At 43.5% G+C, this 26357-nt stretch overlaps 1 protein-coding gene across 1 annotated transcript in view; it reads left to right on the plus strand.

Moving 5' to 3' along the window:
- CCDC186 (coiled-coil domain containing 186) overlaps nt 1-26357 on the plus strand; it is a 116759-nt gene that overhangs the window by 70782 nt on the left and 19620 nt on the right. The window contains exon 18 of the transcript XR_010838825.1: nt 16094-16199. The gene's annotated coding sequence lies outside the window, so the exon portion shown is untranslated. The remainder of the gene's footprint in view (nt 1-16093; nt 16200-26357) is intronic.

A 26357-nucleotide genomic window follows, 5' to 3' on the forward strand; every position in this document is an offset into this window, starting at 1 on the left:
ATGTTTATTACCTTTGACCCTAAATTCCACCTTTAGGAATCTGTCTGAAAACTTGAATTTTGAAAATAACCACCCTGTTTTTTAACTTAATTATTTTATTTTTAAAATTTTTATATTTTTAGTCATATTAATAAGGTAATGTAACTTCACATGTATATTTTATTTGTTTTATTAAGTCCTATTTGTCAAGATAGAAAGCTATAATATATTTTAGTTAATAGGTTAACACTTTGATTTATAACTTTAAGTAGCTGGACATTACTAATTAGCTATGTTATTTATGAAATAGTTTTTCAATATTATCACATTATATATTATATTTGCTATGCAAAGGAAGCACAAGGTAATCCCTTTGGAAATTTTTTAACTCACCAACTATTGTAGAAATAACCCCATTTTTAAAAAAGCAAACTCTCCTTCCATAAATTTATGCTAACTGTGGCCAAAACCCACAAAATTATATCTGATTAGTCTCCTCTTTTAAATCATTTTACAATATTGTAAAGAGAAAGGGTTTGCAGTCAACTTGTTGAGTTGCTAGTACTGTGACAACAGGCAAGTTATTTAACCTCTGTGAACCTCAGTTTCTTTTTTTAAATTAAAAAAATTTTTTAATTTTAATTTTTTAATTCTAATTAAAAATTTTTAAAATTTTATATTGGAGTATAGTTGATTAACAATGTTGTGTTAATTTCAGGTGTACAGCAGAGTGATAAGTTATACATATACATGTATCTATTCTTTTTCAAATTCTTCTCCCATTTAGGTTATTACAGAGTATTGAGCAGAGTTTCCTGTGCTATGCAGTAGAACCTCAGTTTCTTAATCTTTAAAATGGGATTTTGCTGTTAGATTAATTCCCTAAAGTATCAGTGGGCAAATAATAGTTGCCCAGTAAAAGGTAGTGTCATGGTTTCCATGTTTCCATGAGATCATTCTGTTCCAACTCCTCAGCATGTGTTTGCTGATTTGATTTGAATTAACAGGTAAACCACCATTCTGTGTTTAGGAATCTGGTAGAGAATAGGAACCTGGTAGAGAGAAGGAAAGCATTTTGGAAACTTCTAAGGGTCTTGGTGTTTGCAGATGAAAAGCCGGTGGGCACCATACAGAATAAACTAGTCCAAGAGCTCAGGTGGAAGAAGGAAGCAGGGGCTCATGGGAAATGGTGAAGTGTCGATCAGCCTAGACAAAAAATTAAAAAAAAAAAAAAAAGAAAAACAAGCAATTGGCCAGACCAATTTTCAGGACATATCTATCCTGAAGGAAGTCACCAAAAATATTGCTCCACTTGAGCTTGAAAAAAACTGTCCTGAGGTTTTAGGATGTACCCGTCATAGATACATGTCTTCCTGTGAGAGACACTCATCATTTGTGTCAAGATAAACTTGCCCACTGGTGCTTCTGCATGATGCAGGAGACTTAAAACTGGTGCGGAGACTCGGTTAACAGGACAGCTTCTGGGTGGGATGACCTCTAGCTGGCTCCCACATTCCCACTAAAGAAAGGGGAACAGCCCGTCTTAGAGCTGGAAACTAAGGGTGACTGACTGACACGTGACAGGAGCAGGAAGGGATTTCTGTCATCTACAGTTTAGACCCGACCTGATTCAAGGAAGGTGTGATCTAATCTGGGACTGACTCCGTAATGCAGACATCAGGCAAGCTCCCTGTCCCCAGAGACCACAGCTCGTAAAACTTCAAAGCCTGACCCACCATATCTGTGAATTCCTGGGGCTTATATTCTCACGATCCCTTCGGCCTCTGGCCCCTTTGTTCCTCATGCAGCCCCTGCTTGGCCCTCTATCAGCCTGGCCAGGAACTCAAACCCTTCAACACTTTCCACAAAGAATTCACTCAGCCCAGGCACTTCATGAGTTTAGTTGTCTTAACTCAGTTGTTCTCCACTGGGGGCAATTTTGCCCCCCGCCGGGTGACATCTGGTAGTATCCAGAGACATCTCTGGCTGTCACTTCTGGAGGATGTGTGCTAGTGGCATCTACTGGGTAGAGGCCAGGGATGCTACGGTGCATAGGAAATCCCCCATGAAAAATAATTATCAAGCCCCCAATGTCAATAATGGTGACATTGAGAAACTCTACCTTAACTGAAGGCGTAAAGGTCATGGGGCTGGTGGCCTCGCACAGTGCATGGCTTTCTGCCATCTCTATGACTTCCTTTTCTCCTTTTCCTCTCTCTCTCTCTCTCTCTCTCTCTCTCTCTCTCTCTCTCTCTCTCTGTTGCTTCTCAGGAGCAAAACAAATGCCTCTCCCTGTCTCATGGTCTGCAATTCAGCAATCATCTTTAGTAGTAAAAATATGCCTTTGGAGGCAAATATGCCTCTACCAAGCAGCTGATCAAGTTATTGCTTCCAAGTACCACGCTCTCCTTAAGAGGAATTCTGGTAAATACGATTCGACTATCTTATTAAATACACATGTAAAGGGACTACTTACCTGGTAAGTGGAAGAGGCTTAGACCCTCACCAAAATCCACCAGATTTGAGGGTGAGGGCTGGATAGTGTGTGGGGGACAGCGGGCGCAGGGAAGGGAGGGAGAGAAACACCAAGCTTCAGCCAGCCCTTTAGAATCTTTGTGGAGCATCATGTCCAGCTCCAGCTCTTGGAATGGACAGCGGTCTCAGGCAGAGTCAGGGAACGTGGTGCTGCTGGCTCAGAGCACAGCTGCATCAGGCAGAGCGTGGATGTCTCTGCGAACGCGAGCAGGGGTCTCTGGCATGTAGGTGAAACCCACTGCCCAAGGACCTATGGAGCTGCCTTTCTTCCTTCTCCTCTCCCAGCCCCCTCCATGCTCTCTGACAAAGCTGCTGTACATTCGACCTGGCAAAGTGAACCTAGAGTCGATCTCTTTACTTGCGTAAAAAATTCAAACAGGTGACCCCATCATTTTGAATGATTGCACCTCAGCTCACAACCCTCCTCTCCCTCTGGAAGGCTCAGCTCAGACAGAATGCATGAAACACAGTGGGACTCCACACTTCTAAAGAAGGGGACCCATCCCAGGAATCAAGCAAATATGCAAAATAAACTATGAAATCAACTCAGTGCAAAAAAAAAAAACAACAACTAATTTGCTTTCTCAGCAAGATCCAAGAGGACATGGCTCCTGGGAAAACATTCAAAGCACATTCGAGGAGGAGATATCTGAGAGCAGAAGAGGCAGCCTGGAGGTGAACACTGTGTTTTTGCCATATTACACACCCCAGTTGGAGGCACTGGGTACCATAGAAATGTAAACCAGGGCAGGGGAAGATAAGGTTACGAAAGTATCCCAGAACCCAGAGGAAAAGTAAAAAAGAGATTATGGGGCAAGTTTAAGAGCAATAAATATTATTTCAAAAAATGATTGGGGAATAGAAGAAGGTGGAATGCAAGCAAAAGCGGGGGAAGGATACTCTGAAAAGAGGGGACCAGAGAGAATGAAGATCTTAGAAAGAGTGAATACAGATCTTATGAGGAAATACGACGTATCCCGAGAAGAGGCAGAGGTAAGCCTTATAAGAGCAAGATTCAGTGAAGAGCGAGACTTGTCTGGGCCCTGCCCACTCTGGCCACCAACATATGGACAGCAATCTGTAGACAGTGTCTGCACAGCCCACACATTCTCCTCTAACCTCCAAGATTTCTCTACTCTGGAGCTTTAGGTAGACAATAAAAAAGATCTAATAAGAATAACTAGAAACCGCTGTTATTAAATGAGAATTGCAGTGTACTGCAGTTAACTGAAGAATAATTTATACTGTGCGTTAAGCATTTTGTGGCCATATGTAACCTGCTCTTGTGATGTAGATGATTAGTGTATTAATTCCCTGGGCGTGGGGGGTTTTGGTAAAAAACCTGGGGCTAGGCTGGCTGAGAAAACAGTGCTATTTTTCTCTGGTCTGAGAAACAGGTTGTCATTATTAGTCTCGTTTCGCTGATGCTTTTGTTCACAATTTTTTTTTTTTCCTGTTTTTTAAGTGCAGTCTCCTCGCCAAGGCTCGTGCTGAGTCTGCCTGCCTGTTCTCGCTGCCTCTCGCCCGTGTGCGATCTCGGTGCTCTGCCCCGTGTCTGCCTGCTATAAGGTGCAATGTTTAGCTCTTTAGAGTGTGGGTACGCTATGCCAGCGGAAGGGGTTAACTGCTTTATTTGATGGGTAAAATCAATTCGTAATTGGAATGTGAGATGAAGATGTACCCACAGAGAGCTTGGACTCCGTGACACACCCCATGTAACACCTTAAAACACCCTCCAGGCTGCTGCTCAGGGCTTCCCACCAAGTAACTCATGCCTGCTCTCATCTGGGCACAGGAGCATGGCTCAGTGCTGTACCAGCACCCGAGGCTTGGCACCAGCCCCTGGAGAATAAGCTCCAGGGTAGTGGAGGTGACCCCTAGCTCAACAGCTCTGAAGTTAACAAAGGTGAACTTAACAACCAATCAGGAGAAATTGACCAGGAGATTGCATATCCTCTGCGGAGGCTGGAAAACCCGCCCCATTCCTGCCCACTTTGGCAGACCCAGAAAATTCCTGTGGCTTTGAAGTCATGAGTGGGAAATGAAATGGACTTGGGAGTCAGATAGTGCTGGAATGCCTTCAGAAGAACAATCGAGGGGAATAGATGATGGAGATAGGGTTGAAGGACTCCTACTTTTCATTTTTATTCTCATGTACTACTTGGTTTATTTTACCAGGTACGTATTTTATTTTACTATATAGTTAAGCTAGTTAAAACAAAACAAAATAAAACAAAGAGGACTTGCTGGCCAGGATGGAAGTGGTGGCAGGCTCAAAGCCTAAGAGACGAGGTCTCTTAAGTCATGCAGATTCCTGAGTCCACCAAAGCCTGACGTGAATGGTACGTTAACCAGGAAGTAGGAGCTAGCCTGGAGCCTGGAGAAGCCCAAGAAGCCTTGACTGTGGTTTTGATGTCAACGCGTACAGCCCATGTCCTTACAAGACCGAGTGTGATAGATGATCATGGCAGTTGTCCTTAGTGAATTCCACCCCCACACCCTTGGGAGACTCCTCCCACAGTGACTCTGGCTTTGGCCAAATGACTTGCTTTGGCCCATGGGATATCTGCAAACGTGGTGGGATGCTTAAAAAGTTTGTATTGAGGTTTGCCTTATCAGAATGTTGCCTGCCTGTTAGAGAGAGACATGTGACCCAGTTGACAGCCAACACCAACCTCCAGACATGTGCGTGAGACCATATTAGACCACCCAGCCCCAGGTGAGTTGCCAGATAGATGACTTCAACTGCACAAGGGCCTCTAGGCAAGACCAGCACAAGAACCACTAGCTAAGACCAGCCCAAACTGCTGACCGACAGAATAAATAGAACGGTTGTTGTTTTACGCCTCTAAGTTGTGGGTGGTTTGCTATGCATTAGTATTTAACTGATATACCTGTCAAATGTCTCCTTACCTTTGCACCTGGTACCTTGCTTTACACATACTACATGATCAATAAAGGAATCCTCCTACGGCTTTTGTTTAAGGGGGTACAGAATGAGAGAATGAAAAATAGTATAGAATATTGAGAGCTGGGCCTCTCATCTCCTGGTGATTCCAGTTTGTCTCTAGATTAAAGATCTTGTCTTATATCACTAGGTTCAGGTAAAAACAGATGATGTTGATGAGTTGTGTTTTTCCTCTAATTGTATTAGGGGGTCAGAAATGTGTTTTCAACCATCAAAGGAGAGAAGTTTACCTGTTCCCTACCTGCATTCTCCCGTTCAATAAGATGGTCTGAGGGCTTTGGGGAGAAGCCTGGGTAAAGGATTCATGTCACAGGATCCCCCCAGGCTACCGGGCTGAGTCCCTCCTTGGGAACCCAGCAGGCAGTGCTGGTATGAGGCACTGCGCAGAACACATGCCTAGATGCCACCAACGAACTCGCAGTGCTTTCCTCCCTTCCCAAGGAGAGGAAAGGAGGAAAGTCATCCTTACTGCATGACACTGCAACTGAATTTCATGAGGAAACACATGGCTTTGTAATTTCAAAGTAGAGTCTTTGGTACTCCCAAACAAGTAGTTTGTCTTTTGGCCCCGTGTTTGCATGGCCAATTATTTAAATAATTTGTTAATGATTACATTATAATGATTGATAAGTATAATTGAAAAATGAAACAAGCAGACTCTATGTTAACTAGAGCCCTTTTTCTCAGAATGATTTATTTAATGAATCATATCTTTCTTAATCTCTTCTCTATGGAGAGGCCAACCTGGCTGCAGTTCAGCTTTCTCAAATATGGTTGCCCTATTTGCACCCAAAGAAATACAATGCATGCACAGATCTGTCTTAACCTCTGAGGAGGGCTAACCTTTTCTTCTTTCCTGCCTTGCCCACAGCGGAAGAAGCAGCAGTCACGTGAGGAAGTTTATTGTGCAGGTGGCTACTTCTAGAAATCTTTCAGTAGCCGCTACAACATCAGGGACAAACCCCAGGACGGTTTTTGCCCAAGTTACCATTGAATGGCATCCCAGATGGAGTACTTTCCTTTGGGGCATCCCAGGGCTGCCATCTGGGTTTATGTCGTTGGTTAGCTTGAGACTTTTGGGGCACATCAGACTTTGCTATGATTGGACATCAAAGACTTGAGCTTACAGGACCTTTGGATGTTCAGCTGAAAAGCTCCTTCATAATGGGTATCTCTGATTGTTACACACAATTTCCAACTTTTTACTTATTCAGTAATGGGCCAATCAAAAAACGATTGCCCATTTTGAATGATCCAGTTTGCTAGGTATAGTAAGCTAGCAAAGGAAAGTAAAGTTTCTGGTCAAGCACGTGAGTGTTCTACATATTAGAAAAATAAAGTCGAATCAAGAAAGGTAAGAGGAGAAAAACCCAAACTGAATGCAAATAGAAACAAATGAGTCCCACTGTATTGCAAAGGAATAACACAACCATGCTGAATAGGCGTGGGAGAGGGGAGAACAAATCCGGGTGATTTTGAACATAGTGACTGTGTACCCTCAGTCCGGGAGGAACAAAACCTGCCAAGAGATCTTGAACTCTTTTCAGTAGGTTTGCTTTGTGAAGTGACATGGGTGTGGCAACAAGTGTCACAGAATTGAGCAAATGAGTAAATGTGCCAATACTGGGGGGATCCGGAGTCCTTACTGTGGAGGAAGGGATGTGCCAATATCAAATGGAGGAAAGCAAGGAAGGACCCTATGAGACCGGTCTGGAATCAGGTGCCAGTGAAACTCATGATTTTTGCTCTTCACTTCTGAGCTTGTTTTGATCTCTTGCCTCTGTATCTCGGCGGACCCCATTCCCATCACAGAGAACTTCCTTCCTATCACTGCAATGTATTCAAACCATTCCTCTTGTCCGCCATGTCTTCTATCTTCTCTCTCCCTGGATGGGAGCAATTTCTTCTTCTCTGAACTTCCATGGTTCCATAACTGAAATTCATGAAAAAGCACATTCCTGTCTACCTTAGAATAAATTATTTGTGGGTGTATAATCTTACCTACTCTAAGCACTTTTTTTTTTTGGTGATACACGGGCCTCTCACTGTCGTGGCCTCTCCCGTTGAGGAGCACAGGCTCCGGACTCGCAGGCTCAGCGGCCACGGCTCACGGGCCCAGCCGCTCCGCGGCATGTGGGATCTTCCCGGACCGGGGCACGAACCCACGTCCCCTGCATCGGCAGGCGGACTCTCAACCACTGCGCCACCAGGGAAGCCCCTCTAAGCACTTTTTGATGAAGGACCAATGTCTGATTCTTTTTTGTGTCTCACAGGTGCCAAGGAATTCAATAATGACTTACTCAATGAAAAAAGAAAGGAATTATTTTAAGGAGAATAAATGCAACATTCTGCACAATTCGGAAAATCTAACTGCACATGGACTAGAGAGGGAAGATGTGCCCTGATGATAAATCTTGTTTTTAACAAGCTCATCGTGGGTCCACAGTGTGATATGGCATTCAGCAAGCTAGTGAGGTTGCAGGACACAATAGCAGAGGTGTGATTTTATTTTATTTTATTTTATTTTATTTTATTTATTTATTTTTTGGTACGCGGGCCTCTCACTGTCGTGGCCTCTCCCGCTGCGGAGCACAGGCTCCGGACGCGCAGGCTCAGCGGCCATGGCTCACGGGCCCAGCCGCTCCGCAGCATGTGGGATCCTCCCGGACCGGGGCACGAACCCATGTCCCCTGCATCGGCAGGCGGACTCTCAACCACTGCGCCACCAGGGAAGCCCCCCAGAGGTGTAATTTTAGAACAAGGGAGGTGATTGGGCCATTAGCAGACTATTTTCTGATGTTGGATTCTTTGGTGTTGCGTTCAGATATTTTTTAATCATAATTTAAGAGCGCTGTGAACAGCATGGTCAAAGCCATGTCACGGGCAGGATAGGATGAATAAATTGTTTGGACTGGAAGTGAGACTCCTGGGGAAGGGAAGGGGCCAAGGAAAGGGAAGATGCACAAAAATTGTCTTTAAATATCTGAAAAGAAGCTATATGACAGAGGGATTCAATTTATTTTGGGTCACTCCAGGGAACAGCTATAAGGTCAGTTTTGGTGGAGACTGGTGTGGGGGAGATTTTTGTCTTGGCAAAAGGAAGGACTTTCTGACAAATGGGGTTATCTAACTAGGAATGGGCAGGTTGGGTCAGGTATTAATTTTCCCCCTCTTGGCAGTGGTTTGGGAGAGCTAGACCGCAATGGGGTACAGGTTGGAGTCAAACTGTATGACTTCTAGATACCTTCCACCTCTAAGTTCCTATGACTCTATGATGCTAATGAAGAAGAAACCCAAGAAACACTGAATGAACAAGACAGTATGTGACTGAATGCGCAAACACGATGTACAGCCAATGAGTAGGAGAGGCACCAGGAAAGGAGCGGTAGGGTCCTCGGGCCGGGTGTCATGGAGAAATTTGGTGGAATGAGTACAGGGAAGGAGGGATGGGACCTTCTGGCTGAAGGTCTGGCAGGAACAAAGGGGAAGGGCTGTGCACAGTGGTGAGGTGGAGCTGGGGACTTGGGGCCAAGAAATCATGTTCTCTTGGAATGTGGGGTCGAATTGTACTTTGAAAGTTTATCAGAGGAATTAAGGCAAAAAAAAAAAAAAAGAAAAGAAAAGAAACAATACAGCCATGCCTTGGATTTGGAGCTCTAGCCTCTTATTTCTGTCGATTACTAGCTGAGCAACCATGAGTCAGTTGCCTTTTCTGGACCCTCACTTCATCACTTTGCAAATAAAGAGTCCAGATGCAATGGCTGAGATTCTTTCTGCTCTACAAGGTAGTGACTCTGAGATACATTATTGGCTGCCATTGTAGATTCATGACTAAAGGAGGGATATGAGAGGAGTATTTTAGGAAGATTAATGTAATATGTAGGAGAGATTGAAGGCGGAAGAGACTGAGGTGGAAAAAACAGCTGAGAGACAATTCCAGTCACTGTTTCTCAAAATAATAGCATTCAGCTTTAATATTGTTTGCTCAGTTTTATGTCAAAGTGCCAGGAAGCACGAAGTTTCATTTCTCTATACGACCTGACAACTTGGTTTCTGGGTCAAATTAATTTCCTGTCCTCCTGAGTAATTTAAAAAAATGCAATGCTGGTACGATGACTCTAAAGACTGCATCACGGACCTGAAAATTCTGCGAGTATCTCTTTTTCCTGTTCTTTCAAGAGCGTGGTTTCAACAATGGCTCCCTTAGCAGAGTGTTTCTCTGTTACCACATCCTGCAAAATATTCAGCACCATCCACAAAAGTATTGAGGCAGACAGAGGAATTTTAGCACGTCATTTTTTCTCAGCAGTTCAGCAGAGATGGCCTAATCCAAACCTGGCTGGCCATCAAGCTAAGAATACCGAATTCTTCTCCCTGTCCTTTTTCCAGCAGGCACTTTGTTTGGGGATGAAGTTTCATCCTGAGTTATTGAAGAGTTATGGTCATGACACTTTGCTCTGGTTCTTAAAATAAAATGCTTTCCACAGGGAGCTGAATGCCGGGGGCTGCTCACTGGAGATGGAGACTCCTCTCAGGGTCGCTGGCTTGCAGTTGGACAGACTGAGAGAAAGGAAAGTCACGACCACCTTACCGTGACTGTGGCTGGCAGGGGTCGTGTGTGGGTTGGAAGGGGAGGAGAAGAGTCTTTGATTGCTGTGACTGGACACTTCAGTGAGCTAGAAACACTCATGAGAGCACCATTAGGTTGTAGGTCAGTGGCTGGAATGTCTTCAGAGCGGGGCCTGACCATGATGTTATGTGATGGGTGCTGCCCAGGGGCTCACCAGGGAGGTGTGGGAAGCCCAAGGTGACCTTGTGAGCTGAAGAGGAGAGCCTGGGAGGGACGCTGGGAACAGCCTCTGTCTATCACTCTGGATGGGGAGCAGCCACCCCAGGCTCACATCTACCTTTCTTCCTTTTCCGTCTTGGTTTCTTCCCCCACCCAATGCTTGAATGGAAAACAGATTTGGGAGAAGGAAGATCTGGGAAGCAAAGTCGAGTCTGGGTGGGGTTTGAGGTCTTTCTGATTGTTTCCATTTCTTACTTGCATCAAGCCCAAGACTTGGTGGGTGAAATCAGAGTGAATTGTGGGTTCATGCACCCTTATCACTTTAGGCACAAAGTATCCTCTTTTTTATTCTTCTCTTATTGACGAAGTGTGGTCCATGGACCAGTGCTGATCTGTGGGTGTTTCCTTTTTTTGTTTGTTATTTTACTACTCTACAATGAGATAACCACAGAAATTAGGATAAAGCTTCTAGAAATGTATACAACAATTTGGCATTGCTATGACATCTACACACACTTTTATCGTGTTCTACCAATGCATTGGCCACCAATGGATTGGAAATTTTAAAAAAGGTCCTCTACCACAGATAATGTGAGAAGCACTGCTTGATGCTCTATTACTTCATCAGTAAAATGTTTCCTTAGGGCCTATTACATGCAGGTGTCAGTTCTAGGGGCACAAACCCCCAAGAAGTTCACAGTCCTGGCTTTGTATGGCTGGCTAATGATTTGAGGGTGATGGTCTAGTCCTTCCCTGTGTCAAGGTACATTCTGGAAGGAAATGTGCCATATCTTGATCTTCTTTGGTGTCTACCTAAGTCTCTGGCACAGAGATGAGAACAGAGTAGACACACATATCTACTTATTGAATGAAGTTATTGTTCTGCGTTAGTGGGAAGAAAAATGAGATAAAAGTTTCAGAGCAGTATTTGGCTACAGCAGGTAGGTGATCGCTTGCCTTTCTGCCTCCCTGTTCTTTCTTTTATTAAAAAAAATTTTTTTGGCTGCTCTGCGCACCTTGTGCGGCCTGCACAATCTTTGTTCCCTGACCAGGGATCGAACCCAGGGCCCAGGCAGTGAGAGCGCTCAGTCCTAACCACTGGACCGCCAGGGACTTCTCACCTCCCTGCTCTTCCTACACCCACTCTGAGATAAACTTCAGGGCACACGAACATGGACTGGAAATGGCTGTATTGCTGACCTGACATTAAAACCCAAATCTAGGGCTTCCCTGGTGGCGCAGTGGTTGAGAGTCCGCCTGCCGATGCAGGGGACACGGGTTCGTGCCCCGGTCCGGGAAGATCCCACATGCCGTGGAGCGGCTGGGCCCGTGAGCCATGGCCGCTGAGCCTGCGCGTCCGGAGCCTGTGCTCCGCAATGGGAGAGGCCACAACAGTGAGAGGCCCGCGTACCGGAAAAAAAAAAAAAAAATTAAAAAACCCAAATCTAAAAATGACTGGAATCTATAACGAGTCATCAAAGGAAGTTAAACTCTTGCTAGGCAAATCTTACAGTCTTGTTTACCTGTTAATTATTTTAAAAAATTTTGGGGGGGTGACTGGATGCAAGGGTTCCTAAATAGATATGTACACCTTTGGTGCCCAGAAATGGTACATGAATGATTTCGTTGTGCTGCTGAATGGCAGAAGCACCCAACAGTCTCGATAGGAATCAAAGCACAGGAGAGCCTTAAAGAGGCCCTGGGCAATCAGCTGCCCCTCTGATTCTCTTATTTCATAGACGAGGAACTGAGATACTGAGAGAGTAAGTGGCTTGCCTTTTGGCAATAAATTGTTACAATTTTCAAGGATTTATGATGCAAACGTAACTTACTCTGAGCTAAAGTTTGATAATACAGAGTCTCACCATTAAAAGGAACTCAGACGCAAAGGAAAACCTCAATGATCTGACATTTATTTAGGTCAGAAGAAGGCCAAATACGTAAGTTAGCAAGGGTGTGCGTCTAAACTTGAGAGAGAACTTATCATGGGAAGTATCAAGCTGAGAGCATGAAGCTATGAACCCTAGGGCAGACTGAAAAAAAAGGGTTTAAGATCTACTGGAAATTGTTTCCTAAGTCCATTTTTATTAGTGTAAATGTAATATAGCATGAAGAGCTCCCCTAATCTTCAGGATGGCCCATGTCTGAATCTTTCTGACAACACTCTGGTGCAGAGTTCCTCAGCCTTGGCACCACTGACATTTTGGGATGGATGACTCTTTGTTGTGGGTACTGTCTTGTGCATTGAAGGATGTTTAGCAGCACCCCTGGCCTCTACCCAGTAAATGCTACTAGCACTCCCCCGTTGGGACAACTGAAAACGCCTCCAGACGTTGCCAAATGTCCCCTGGGTGACAAAATTGCCCCCGGTTGAGAACCACTGCCTAGTGGTGGGGTTACTTATAGTTGTGGTAGAATTAAAACCTTTCCAGTGTGTTGACGCTCAGCATTGTTAGTCGTTAGGGAAATGCGAACTAAAGCCACAGAGCGGTATCGCCCCACACCGATAAGAACGGCTATGTTTTAAAAAAAGACAATACCGAGTACAGGCAAGGGTGCAGGAAAACTGGAAGTATTATACACTGCCAGTGGGAATGCAAAATAGTGCAACCACGTTGGAAAACAGTTTGGCCATTTCTTATAAAACTAAATATACTAAAAACTAATAAAACTAGAAAAAAAAACTAGAGAAGAACTAAAGAGAAACATTGAGAAGTAAATGCTGAGCTGTTGTTATCACTCATTGTGTAACTTTACTGGCAAGAGCAAAAGAGCTCTTTAGCTATTCCCCCCGCCAAACAATGTTGAATTATATAAAAATATATGTGAAAAGGTCAAGGGAACATAAGTTTGTGAACCTGTACTTTTCAGATATTTTTACCTACACACTCAACGTTCCTATGAGGCTTTGCTTAATGACGACAACAAAAAAACCTAAACATACACTTATTATGTGAGCCAGAGGTCCCACTCTGAAGTATTTATGCAAGTAAAGTGAAAACTTACATTCACACAGAAACCTGTATGTAAATGTTGATAGCAGCTTTATTTGTAATTGTCAAAAAAATAGCAACAACTTGAATGTCCTTCAACTTCTGTATGGATAAGCCCTCTGGAACATCTATACAGTGGAATACTACTCAGCAACAAAAAATAACGAACTACTGATGTATACAACAACATGGGTGAATCACAAAACCATTATGTTAAATGAAAGAAGCTACAGAATGTGTGATTCCGTTTATAGACATCCTGGGAAAGGCAAAACTGTAGGGACAGAAAATAGATCATGGTCACCAGAAGCTGGAGGTGAGGGAAAGTGTTGCCTACAAAGGGCCCAGGGAAATTTTGCTGGGTGATGGAACTCTTTGATATCTTTTTTTTTTTTTTTTTTGCGGTACGCGGGCCTCTCACTGTTGTGGCCTCTCCCGTTGCGGAGCACAGGCTCCGGACGCGCAGGCTCAGCGGCCATGGCTCACGGGCCCAGCCGCTCCGCGGCATGTGGGATCTTCCCGGACCGGGGCACGAACCCGCGTCCCCTGCATCGGCAGGCAGATTCTCAACCACTGCGCCACCAGGGAAGCCCCTCTTTGATATCTTGATTGTCGTTGTGGTCACCTGGCTGCATGTGTTTGTCAAAACTCACAGGACTATCTATTAAAAATTACATGGAGGACTATCAATTTCCTCCATGTAATTCATAGATTCTACTCTATGTATTAACTTTAAAGCATGAAAAAATGTGCCAGGGTTAAGAGAAGTAAGTAAACTAAAACAAATACAGTTCTCAATCTTTCCTAAGCTGAAACCTCATACTATTCTTAGTAAACTAAGTAGAACACAAACAGCGAAATGTTGTTTCCATAGCAAAGGCCCAGACGTTGTGCTGTAACATTCCCCAGGTACACCAAATGGCCTGGACAGTACGGGGCACACATAGGAAAGAGGCAGTCCCTGTCCTACGGGTAAGAGAAACCTACCGTACCAAGCTCTGGCCCATTAACTGGCCTCAGGCAGGTCTGGCTCCTTTCTGTTTTTGTTGTATGTCTTTGTTCACACATTTCTCCTTGGAAGAAAGAATGCCCTTCTCTCTCATAATCTCAATACTGTATTTCCCAAATCCCACCTCTTTACTGAGATCATTTTTAAAAATATCATAGGCTGTATCTTCTCTCCCTTTCCTGAACTCCTGCAGTATTTATTGCCTGCGTGGTTGAGCAGACACTTCTCATATCATTTTCCTTAAACCTATTTATTTTTCTGTTCTGTGCAAATATATGCACGTCCTGTATTCACATGTTGTTAGAGGGGGTCCTGAGCCAAGTGTCTAGTGAGGAGAAGCAGTGGTAAGTGGATCTAGAGGGACAGAAGGAGAATATCCAGCATTCCTCTTAATCACCTCAGTGTGAGAAAGTTATGCAGATGAGAAATCAAGAATTTTAATTGGTAAATGTACTCATCTTGAGATAAGAGTGTATGTTTCCAGCCCCGCTAAGCCAACTTTAGGGCTGGAGTTACAGTTCCCCAGAGAGAGTATTTTCACCTGTACCCACACTGAGCTGCCAAGAATAACGATTTTAGGTGTAAGACTAAAAAGTTCTCCCAGAAAGCTGTCTTCAAGGTCAAGGGGACCATCTGGAGCTGAAATGAGAGAAGCACTGACAGGCAGGGAAGGGCTGAGTGAGGCGGAGCTCACTGGGGGGCAATTGGCGTCTGCCCCGCCCCCCCCGCAAGTTTGAATCTCTTCCCCTTATCCTTACCGTTCTCCATTTATTTTCTTAAAGATGAAAATGCAAAGAAAATATCAGTAAAACAAACTGCAATAAGAGAAGCTATAATAAAAGATAATGTACTAAAAAATAATTTCAATACAGTAAAAAATGAAAGCCCACAAAGGTCAAGACTTCTGTCGTACTGGAAAGTCTAGAAGATACAAACCAGTGACCTAGGTTGTTGAAGCAAAAAATCCAAAAGGATTCTTCTTGGGTGAAGCTTATAGAGCACCAGGTAAAAGGTCAAGTCAAGGCCTAGCAGAGGGCTTGGTCCAAAGGGTCTCTGGCTATCCTTGTTCTTTGGTTTCAGCCACAGGTGGGCATCGGGGGCTGGAAACACCCACAAGGCTGTGTTCAGGTGTGTAATGTTCAGGCCACTCAAGATGGCTGTTCTCTTGCTCTCTGTCCATCCCCTGCTCGACCAGTGTCTGCTTCACTCACATGACTATCCAATGTTCTTAATTATAGGGCTTAATTAGTCCCGGTAACTGATGAGGCCACCTGACGTCAATTCCTCTATAAATGGGAGCCTCCTTCTCCCCCCACCCCCTCACTGTAGTAAAGACTGCCGTCACGTCCTGCCCGTTGTCTGCTGTGCGTGGTGGGGTGTCGCTCCAGGACGCTTTGTGTAAGATCCCCTGTCCAATAAATGATTGATCTCTGTCGCTTTCTGCGGGTTCTTTCTTTGGTCTCATGTCTGGGCAACTACAAGTCTTGTAGGCCTGTGCTCTATAGCCCAAGGTGTTTTCCCCAGAAAGCCAAAGATCAGCAAAACTCAACTGAAACTGTGATCAGGCCTCTCCCTCTCTCTCTCTAAACGGCTCTACCTCAAGCCAGGGTAGATTAAGCCCACACGAAATCTCTCATACATAGGACATAACCCTTTGGATTTCCAACAGGCAGAGTGTTGTCTTTGCTAACTTCCACTGAAACCCGCATGGCCTTGGTCAGAAGTTTGTGGGCAAAATAAAAAGTGGATCATAGAAGGAATTGCAAAATGTTACCTAGAAGGATGAGTTTAAATGCCTACAAATTTTTTTTCTATTTCAGTTCCCTCTGGTATAATTCTACAGAGGTCAAGTTTATCAAAACTCAGGAGTCTTCTTCCCTCCAAAGTGGATGACACGCTGAAGATGTTTTCTTGAAGCAAGAAGGGGTAAGTCTCTCCTCTGAGTTCCAACTCTCACGAAATTTGAAAACGATAAAGTGACACACTGGAATTCAAACTTGCAGATCCTACATTTACTAGTTACTAACAGATAATAATGCTGGAAGGATTGTGGCTTCAAAGAACATGTTTTGGAAATTATGTAAGTGTTTATACAATGGATTATGAAAACCTTTTAAAAACAAACTTGGGTATTTACATCACAGACCTTCAGACTCCAAAAAAGTTGTTATGCTCTGTATGTCAATTGTCATTCGCCAGCATGAAGTCTTTTGAAAAATATTGCCTTGCAGTGAAATAATGAGAGAAAACCACGAGAAAAATAAGGTTCGTGAGCCCTCCTTCCAGACCACTAGTCTGCATAATTTAAGGGGTAGAAAAAGAATATCTATCAGTGTAGGGAAATTACAAACTGTGACAAGAAAGAAGGATAGAAAACGGAAGCAAGCCCTAACACAAGTAAACTGAAACGTCATAAAAAGGGAAGAATGTATTTAATTTTTCCCACTTTAATAAACTTTGTGGGACAAGGGATGAAATGATTTAATTCTGGGAGGAAAACCATGCACTTTTCATCTTCAAAGCACTTTCATTTGAATAAAATAGCTCCATGAAATTTAAAAAGTATCTAGTTTGATTAGCACTCATAGTAATTTTTTAAAATGTTGTGCTTTTTCATTTGATAGATCAGAGATCCTCATGATACACTTGGAGGTTCAATTAAGTGCTTTTAATGTCTTTTGGCCATAATAATCATCACTTTAATCTTTCATTATCTAATAGGAACATTTGCCTATGGGAATCATTCTTTTTTATTTTCTTTTTTTTAAAAAAAATAGTTCTCTAAACTAGTGATCACTGGGACTCTGTAAGATGTAGAATGCTGGATCTCAAAACAGATTGGCTGGAAAATAGCAGGTTGTAGTTTAATACCAATAATATAATGCCTATAACATTTAAAAAGTAACAAGACAATATTCTATGATGTATCTATGCATGGTATAGGCACAAAATCTTGGGAAAAGATGCTTATTAGATTCATGATAGAAGTTGTCTCTGGGGAAGGAGAGGGGGGAATGGTGCTGGGCTGGAGATCAAGGGGCTTCAACTTTATTTTATTTATTTATTTTTTTAAAAGCTGTTGAAACATGGCCCAGTGTTAATAACTTCTAGTAGCTAGTGCCATATAGATATCCGTTGCCAATTATCTTTACTTTTCCATTTTCTTTATCCTCCTGTTTAATAAAACGTTAAATTCTAAGGAAATGGAAAAAGCCCAGTTGAGTTCAGTTGAACTCTATTATGGATTTGCCAACCATAAATGAAGCAACTGTTTGGGGAAGGAAAGCAAACATAAACTCCAATGACAGAAAAATCAAATCTGACCCTTTGTATAAGGTCCTTCTGTTTCATTCTTGGATGAGAATGAGTCTGACTCCCCCCCAAAGAACCCTCCAGGGCTGCTGTCAGTAACAGCACTTTCTGTTGGTTGCACCTCCATGCACCCAGTTTTCCCTTTTGTTGCTCTTGTACCCCTTTCCCCTTCCTGGAATCCCCTATCCATGTGTTTGTTGGCATAATCAACATAACAGTTTGTAGTAAAAAAAATTTTTTTACTGCACTACCATAGAAGGTTTGGGAATATAGGCTAAACACATCAAGGTAGTTATAAGTAAGATTCTACCCCAGTTAGTCAACTTATCTTTATTCAGTTGAACTTGTTAATCAGGTCTTTATTCTAACATCAGATTTCTTTCTCCTGCTCCTGTCTATGGCTGAAGCCAGGACTCTCTTAATTCTCTTGGTCACTGGGCAGGTGAGAGCTTCCTGTCTGGCAAGACCCTATACCAAACGGTTATCAGGCACTCTGGTCTCCTACTCCCCACAATCCACTTGACTTAGCTGCCCTTGTTTTCTGAGCATGTGTCTGCTAGGACACTCTCTCAGCTACTGCCATTGGCTTTTCATCCTGTTGTACCTCTGCCAGTTCATGTATTTATTCTGTTCTGGTCGGTTTTCTAGGCCTTCAGCTTGGAAACTACTCATCCTGTTTCATGGGCAACTGGTAGAAGGATTTTTCAAACCTGCATATATTTAGGGGAGATTTATAATAAAACAACAAATATGCTGGACTTTTCTGAAGTATAGACATTTCTGTAGAGAAAAGAAAAATAGAAATATAGAGGAATACCTTAGCCATAGGGGTGAGCAAACAAATCTATTTCTAGTTCGACTATTAGCAATCCATTTTAAACCTATTCCTTAGACTCTATCCACACCACCCAGGGAAATAATCACCAGTGATATGATGTTCATATTCAACTGCCCTTATGGGACAGGGACGTGCAAAACATCTGACTCTGGGACTTCAGCTCAGCTGCTCTGCAAAACAGAATTTAGAGGTGAACAATTCCAACATGAGATTGCTGTTGAGACTGGATGACTGTTAAGGTCCTTTCAACTCTGGGATCCCACGATTCTATGAACATAAATTGTTTTCTAGAAAGAAATTAACATGTCAAGTTATATTTGCACCCATTTATACAGAGTCACCAGACTTGACAGAAGTTCCAGTTAGTTTACCGACTTATTTAAAAAAACAACAACAAAAAAAAACAGGTCCTGCAGCAACAGGGGTTGGACTGCTTCATGGAAAAACTTATCTGCAGCACTACAAACTGAAAAAGGAATTTAGAAGGCCTCTGTGTACGGTCCTCTCCCAGCCGTGCTTCCCTTCTCTTCTTCAAAGTCTGATGTTGCCTGTAAAGTTTATCAAGTATTTTCTCTAGCAGATCTTGAGAATCCTTTCTGTGGCATCAGGGTTCCCAGCAGATGAATTTCAGGGGATGGAAGGGGAGGGAGTCATCGTTATTTGGATTCCAAAAGTAAAATCGTAAGAAAAGTATTGTCCTAGAGAATACATTTTCAAAATTACATCCAAGGGGCAAGTAGGTAATGAGAAAATAATTTTGCTTTGCAACAAAAAGCCCTGTTGTGACTATAGTGACTGCATTTCTTACTGAATAATTCAAGGATATTAAAATGAGGTTCAAATAAGAGGAAAACCTAAATGCCAGGAAGAAAATGCTGACTGATGTCTTTAGCCTGATGTCATAGCTTCCCATAGAAATTTGTGGACTCTTGTTTGATTTTTAACCAAGAAAATGGTAGCTCGCTTTATATTGTAGATGTGTATCTGAAATGTGATTATACAATAGACTTTGATCAATTGAATCACCTTCTGCACACTTTTAACACTTGATGACTCATCACATTTTCCTCTAATTATTCTTTTGAGTGCAATCAGAAGGTAAGTTCTTTAGAAATGTTTTTGTATGTTAGTATTCAGCCCAGGCAGATAGATAGGCTTCAATAAACATTTAACAATTTGCATTTCCGAGATGCTTTGTATTAATTTCTAAGTGATTGTCAGTTAGCCAGGACTTTATTGCCCTCCGTAACCCGCCCTGCCCCCGCAGTGGTTGTTAATGATGTGTAATGCAATGTACTAGGGACTGCTATTTAAAGGTCTTCTGCTCAACTGAATTCAATAGTCTACTCCATCCTAGGAGTCTGTGGTTGTGGAAGTTTGAATTTTCATAAATCAGGGGAGATGGTGGGGAAATGCTGCGGGGGGGTAAGACCATGAACGTGAGTTTGGTAGGGTACGCTCAGAAAGAAAAGCACGTATTCCATCGTGCACGAGAACAGAAAAAAGTCATGGCCTGAAAAAGGAAATTGGGTGAAACAAAAGAAGCTACTAATATTAACAAACGTGATCTTTAATCAACAAATGCAGACGTGTCCTTGGATCTTGCACCTTTGGACGTCTTGAGTATCTGCGATTACCCAGGACCTCGTGGTACCATGTGGAGTTAGGGAGAAGGAGGCCATGGAATAAACCCCAACCTGGGCTCCCCAACTCAAGCTGGGGTTTGGAGAGTCACTCTCTTGCCTGAAACCCAAGCCGCCACCCACCAGACAAATCATGGCGTGAATCAGAGAGCCCAGTGGGTGGGGGCTGGGGAGGCGGAGTGCCCATTTCAGTATCCATAAAAGGGCATTTTGGTGTCCTAGGTAGAACAGTCATGTGAGGAAGAGAGGGCGGGCTCTGGAGGAAAGTGCTTGGGTCCCCAGAGCTCTGACAGCCACTTCCCAGCTCTGGAATCTTAAGCAGGTCATTCGCCCCACCAAGCCTCAGTTTCTTCATCAGTAAAATGTGCTGGTAAAGGACTTGTCTCACAGTGTTCTCTCAGATCGAGCGATGTGATCCATAAGAGCATTTAGTGTACTGCTAAGTAAAGTAAGAAACACTAAAAAAAATTAGCTACCATTTCAAAGCATTTTCCAAGTTATGCATTGTTCCTGAGCTATTACCCTATTTTTTCCAGTTCCTACTCTAAGGCAGACCCCTCTCCCCCAATGCATAGCTATAGTTATTAATATGAACAGCATGTCCACAGGGATGTAGTTTCTTGTGGGCCAGTAGAACTGCTTCTGTTAAGGGCCATAACCCTCCATTTCCTTATGGTTTGCCTCTGACTGTGGCTCTCTCTTCCCCAACTGAGGTGTAGTAATGAATTCAGATAATTACCATCTCTTGCTGTCACTGGCTTTTCCTATTGTTTATGGTTTTCTGTTGCCTAATGACTGCATGTCTGGGACTCCTATTTTTAACAAACATTTAAAACCTGACAGACGACAGCTCTTGGGTTATAATTGTTCATTAAAAATAAGATTCTCAACAGGTAGCTGTTAAAACAGAAGGGAGACTGTCTTCTTAGGGAAGGTCACCTGATAACAGTGATTAATTTGATACAGCTGGGAAAAACCGTATACGAGGGAGGAACAGAAAATTCCCAGTCAACACCAGTGCTCTCAATCAAGGGAACTGAGAGCCATAAGTTTTGCAACCGACTGATGCAGCGGTGGCAATGCCAAGACTCTGCTTCAGTCTGCCTGCACCCTGTTCTGAAGCTGGGTGACCTTCTTGGAAGTGGGTGAATTGACCCGGCTATTTCTGGCAACAGTTCCGGTTCTCAGGCTCTTTATTCTAACAGTGCCACTTCTAAAGTAAGAAATATGTTGTCTGCCTGATACCAAGTCCTCGGGGCCAAACACATTCTTTCAATGATGGAGGGGAAAGTCTTGCATATATTGGACAACAAACTACAATATAAAGAAGCAAATATAACTTTTTCCTAGCTATTCTTGGGCAACTCACCTGGCTTGAAGCTGGGGCACGATCTTTCCCCAGAATGACGAAGGACACACACACACACACACACACACACACACACACACACACACACATGCAAAACACACATTTGCATGCATGTATATTTAAAAATTCTAGAACCTATACTTTTCTTACCTATTATTATATAATGTTGGAACTGGCTATAAAGAAGAAATGTTTATCTGTGAAGATATAAGAAATAAGTCTAAGGAAAACTGTAGACATTATTTGTCCCTTCCCTACCATTATTTTCTCACTTGTTTTGTGGTATTTTTGTTAGTAGTATTAGAAAGTTTTCACTTTTAACTTCTTTCCAGAGGTGTGCCAACAACTCCTACATCTCTGCATCATACCATACCCTGAAACCCCAATCTCTTTTCTCAGCTGCTTGGTGGACTTCTCACCTGCGTGTCCACGTCAAACTCAAGAACCTCCAACCACACATCTGACTCTGTTTCCTTGAACTTCCCCCACCCCAACCCCCAACAAGACCTACTACTGGTCTTGCCTTCCTTTCTGTGATTTATGGCCTTCTTGCATCGTCTTGACTCACTTAACCTATCTCCCCTTTTCCAGCTGTACTCACCTGTCCACCCCTCCTATTCTTGTCAAGTATGTGCGATGGAACTCAAATCTGACTCGAGAATTAATTTACTTAAAACCTTCCGTGATTCTCTTCGCCCTTCAGAATGAACTCCAAAATTCCTGGTAAGATCTATAAACTCCTTCCCGGTCTAGCCTTTTCCTGTTTATTGGGAGTCTTTTCCCACTGCACTAGCCTTGGCAGGCTTACAGTCCAGCCATGCAAATGTTCTTGCTGTCTTCAGAATCCAGCCTATTCTTTCTTGCCTCCCTGCCTTTGGAAAGTTCTCTCCTCTACTTGGAATGCCTTTTTTCATCTTGGCAAAAACTACAAAATCAACCAAGTTCCAGCTCACTTGATATTTTGCAGGAGATGCTCTTCTTAATTATCCAAGCCTGTTTTTAGAATCTGTTCCCTTTTGGGGGGGTCTCATGGTAAACCTTGCATAGTTCAGTTAGGGACTTGCATTGGCTGCCTCCTCCATCAGGCTCACGTGAGCTCCTTGGGGGCCAGGATTGGCAATTGTGCGTTTCCATTACCTAAGATGGTACCTGGCTTCTAGTTGGAGTGCAAAAATGGTTTCTGGACAGAAAAATATTAATTAACCCGTTAATTTTGATCTCTTAAAAAACCCATTAGAAAGTTACTGGGTTTGCCTTCTAGGAGAGCGTGAACTTTCAGGAAAACACCCTTGGTTCAAAGTAGGTAGTTAACAGCTCATTGGAGCTAGGAAAAGATCTTAGCTGTTACCCTCTTCAGCCAACAGCCTTTTTCAAATTCAACATTGTGGTGAAGAGATATAAAATTATTCCCCCAAACTTACTGGGAGCAGAGGGTATTAGAACCCATGCAGGTCCCTATACCTAGTTTGGGGGCCTTTTTTTTTCTGATACTTCCATTGGAAGTGTCCAGAATAGGAATTATTTGCAATACTCTCCTGTCATAGATTTAACCTGCCATATAGATGTGGGTAATTCTACAGGTCAGACAAACTGCTAGTTTATATAAATAAATACTGAAACAAAAACTGTTGTACTTGAGCCCTAGGCAGTAAATCAGGTTGAAAAGGAGTAGCTAAAAATGTCAACGGCTCTGCCCATGAAGGATGTTGGAAGTCACAGGATAGGAGAAAAAGCAAGTAGTCAGAGAATTTAGGCTTGATGAGGTTCAGATTATCAGATTTGGGGGCTGCCTATTTAAATAATGTGAACCTTTTTGGTTTAAACCCTGTGGGTCCCTCATGTCCCAGGGGATTTTATGTCCTTCCTCTGAGCAGGAAAGCCCCAGATGCCATTGGAAAGGCTGCTTTCTCAGCATCCCGAGAGCCACACCCAGGTCCTCTCTGAAGATAAGGAACAAGTGCAAAACAAAACAAAAATTCACCTTTGTCAAACCTGAGAAAAGGAATTGAAATTAGAATTTGGGAGCATGGATTTATTAATTTCAAAGATTAGGTGAGTATGTACTGAGGGCTAAGCATGGCCATCATTGTTTTATAGATGAGGAAGTGAGGCTTGAAGAGGCAAATAATTGGCCTAGGGTCAGATCCAGTGACAGAAAACCTAAGACCCAAGTCTGCTGGCATCGCAACCATTCTACTCTGCTGCTGCTTCATTCAGTGTGGCAAAAATCCTTGGGGCTTTTCACTGTGGCTGAACTGATTTGCCTATGCCAGGAGAAGTGGAACCCAACCCGATCATGGAAAGGGTTCTAGAAAGCAAGGCAGAAGACTTGGTTCTAGTTCTGGCTGAGATTCACCATCTAGGAGCAAGTGTTTAGTGGGAATGGTGGTGAGATTTTGGGAGAAAATAAAGGATTTGTTGGGTGTAGGCAATGGTTATGTGCTTGACATATAACTATAGCACCTCTGAGGTCCCCGACATCACATGTGACAAAACTCTTAGGGCCTAGAACTGAGACTGCCCATGTCAACATGACTTGCTTGTTTGTTCCAGGATCCCTTCCCTCAGGAACGTTAAGATTGTAAACCGGGCTTCCCTGGTGGCGCAGTGGTTGAGAATCCGCCTGCCGATGCAGGAGACACGGGTTCGTGCCCTGGTCCGGGAAGATCCCACATGCTGCGGAGCAACTAAGCCCGTGAGCCATGGCTGCTGAGCCTGCGCGTCCGGAGCCTGTGCTCCGCAACGGGAGAGGCCACAACAGTGAGAGGCCCGCATACCGCAAAAAAAAAAAAAAAAAAGATTGTAAACCAATAATAACTGCACAGTTTGCCTCAGGAAATTCCTGCAGATCAGTTTATCCAAAGCAACAGGTAAACAGCCAGCTATTCAAACAGCAATTAGTTAGTCAAGACTTGCTTCAAGCCCCTCGCCCTGCTGTTTCCACTGATCCTATGATGCTATGAAACCTGCCCGATCTCCGTCAGCTCCACCTTGAAAGACCTGCTGTAAGTCACTTGAGACCAGATCCTAAAACCCTATAAATATCCATTTTGACTTTCTCTCCTGAGAAGTTAAGACTTTGTCAAGATGGCATTCTCCCTTGCTGCACCAAGTTCTGATAAATTTAGCTTTGCTGTTATCAACAAGTGGTCTGGTGACCTTTTGCAGACTTCCAGGCCCATTTTATTGATGTGGAAACTGAGATTCAGAGAGACTGAGTAAATGCATTCAAGTCACACAGGCAGTAACGTAGACTAGTGGTAGGCCTGAATCTGGCAGAACCAGATTCAAATCTGGATGTCTGCTCTCAAGACCAGGTTACCACGAAAGCCTTCACTTCTTAGCTGTAAGATGAGAGGATTGCATTGGCTCATGAAGACTGAGATTCTCCCTTGCTTGCTTTCAAACTATTTTCTTTCTTTTTTTTTTTTTTTTGTGGTACGCGGGCCTCTCACTGTTGCGGCCTCTCCCATTGCGGATCACAGGCTCCGGATGCGCAGGCTCAGCGGCCATGGCTCACGGGCCCAGCCGCTCTGCGGCACGTGGGATCTTCCCGGACCGGGGCACGAACCCGTGTCCCCTGCATCGGCAGGCGGATTCTCAACCACTGCGCCACCAGGGAAGCCCAATTGAACTATTTTCAAAGCTAGAATAAATTTTCTCCCCTTCTGTCTTTTGTTGAAATATTTTCTCCAAGTTTTGTCTTATATGTTTTTGTCTACAGAAATAAAAATGCAAGCCTAGTAGAAAAGGACCCTATCACATTTCTTTTTATTGTGGTAAAAAACAAATACTGTAGGGGCTTCCCTGGTGGCGCAGTGGTTGAGAGTCCGCCTGCCGATGCAGGGGACGCGGGTTCGTGCCCCAGTCCGGGAAGATCCCACGTGCCGCGGAGCGGCTGGGCCCGTGAGCCATGGCCGCTGAGCCTGCGCGTCCAGAGCCTGTGCTCCGCAGCGGGAGAGGCCACAACGGTGAGAGGCCCACGTATCAAAAAAAAAAAAAAAAAAAAATACTGTAAAATTCACCATTTTAACCATTTGAAAGCTCACAATTCAGTGGCATTTAGTACATGTAAAAAGGGGCAATCATCATTCCTCTCCAATTCCAGAACATTTTCATCACCCAAAAGGAATGGTACACCCATTAAACATTGTCCATGACCCCCGACCCTGGCCTCTGGTGACCATTTATCCACATGCTGTCTTTATAGATTGGCCTATTCTGGACATTTCATATAAATGGAATAATGTAACATATGGCTTTTGTGTCTGATTCTCACTTAGCATAAAGCTTTCAAGATCCCATCAGATTTTGTCTTTTGTAATATTCATGGTATATCTTTGACCTGAATGGTAGCAAAGGAACAAGCCAAACACATGAATTATTATGATGGAGAGTTTTTCTCCTACAGGGAGAGGCAAAGAAGTAGTCCTCAAGGGCAACAGTGGGAAGGGAAACCGTTCACATCCCTTGGCCACTTGACCTAAGGACTGCTCTCCATCACTTTCCCTGGTCCCTGGGCTGAGCCTGATGATGAGACTACGTGCAGGAAGGGCAAGGAGCCCATCATCTGACTTGGCCGTGATTTTGTTGACCTGCCTGGTCTTTTCCTTGCATAGCCCTTGTATGGATATGAGGACAGTGCAGCAAGCTATTGGAAGATGCCTAGTAACAGGGTGAGATTTCAGCTGGGCTCCAGCTTGCCCTTAGGACAGTTTATGTTCAGTTTCACCAGACTAACTGGAAAGAGGCTGCAGGACAGTTTTTCTGTCCATGCCTAGCAGGAACCATCGCTCTCTTAATTTCTTACACAAAGAGAAAAATCAGTCTTTTTTTTCTTTTTTTTTTTTGGTACGCGGGCCTCTCACTGTTGTGGCCTCTCCCGTTGCGGAGCACAGGCTCCGGACGCGCAGGCTCAGCGG

This window comes from Kogia breviceps, chromosome 2, assembly GCF_026419965.1.
Source record: "Kogia breviceps isolate mKogBre1 chromosome 2, mKogBre1 haplotype 1, whole genome shotgun sequence".
Classification (NCBI taxonomy): domain Eukaryota; kingdom Metazoa; phylum Chordata; class Mammalia; order Artiodactyla; family Physeteridae; genus Kogia; species Kogia breviceps.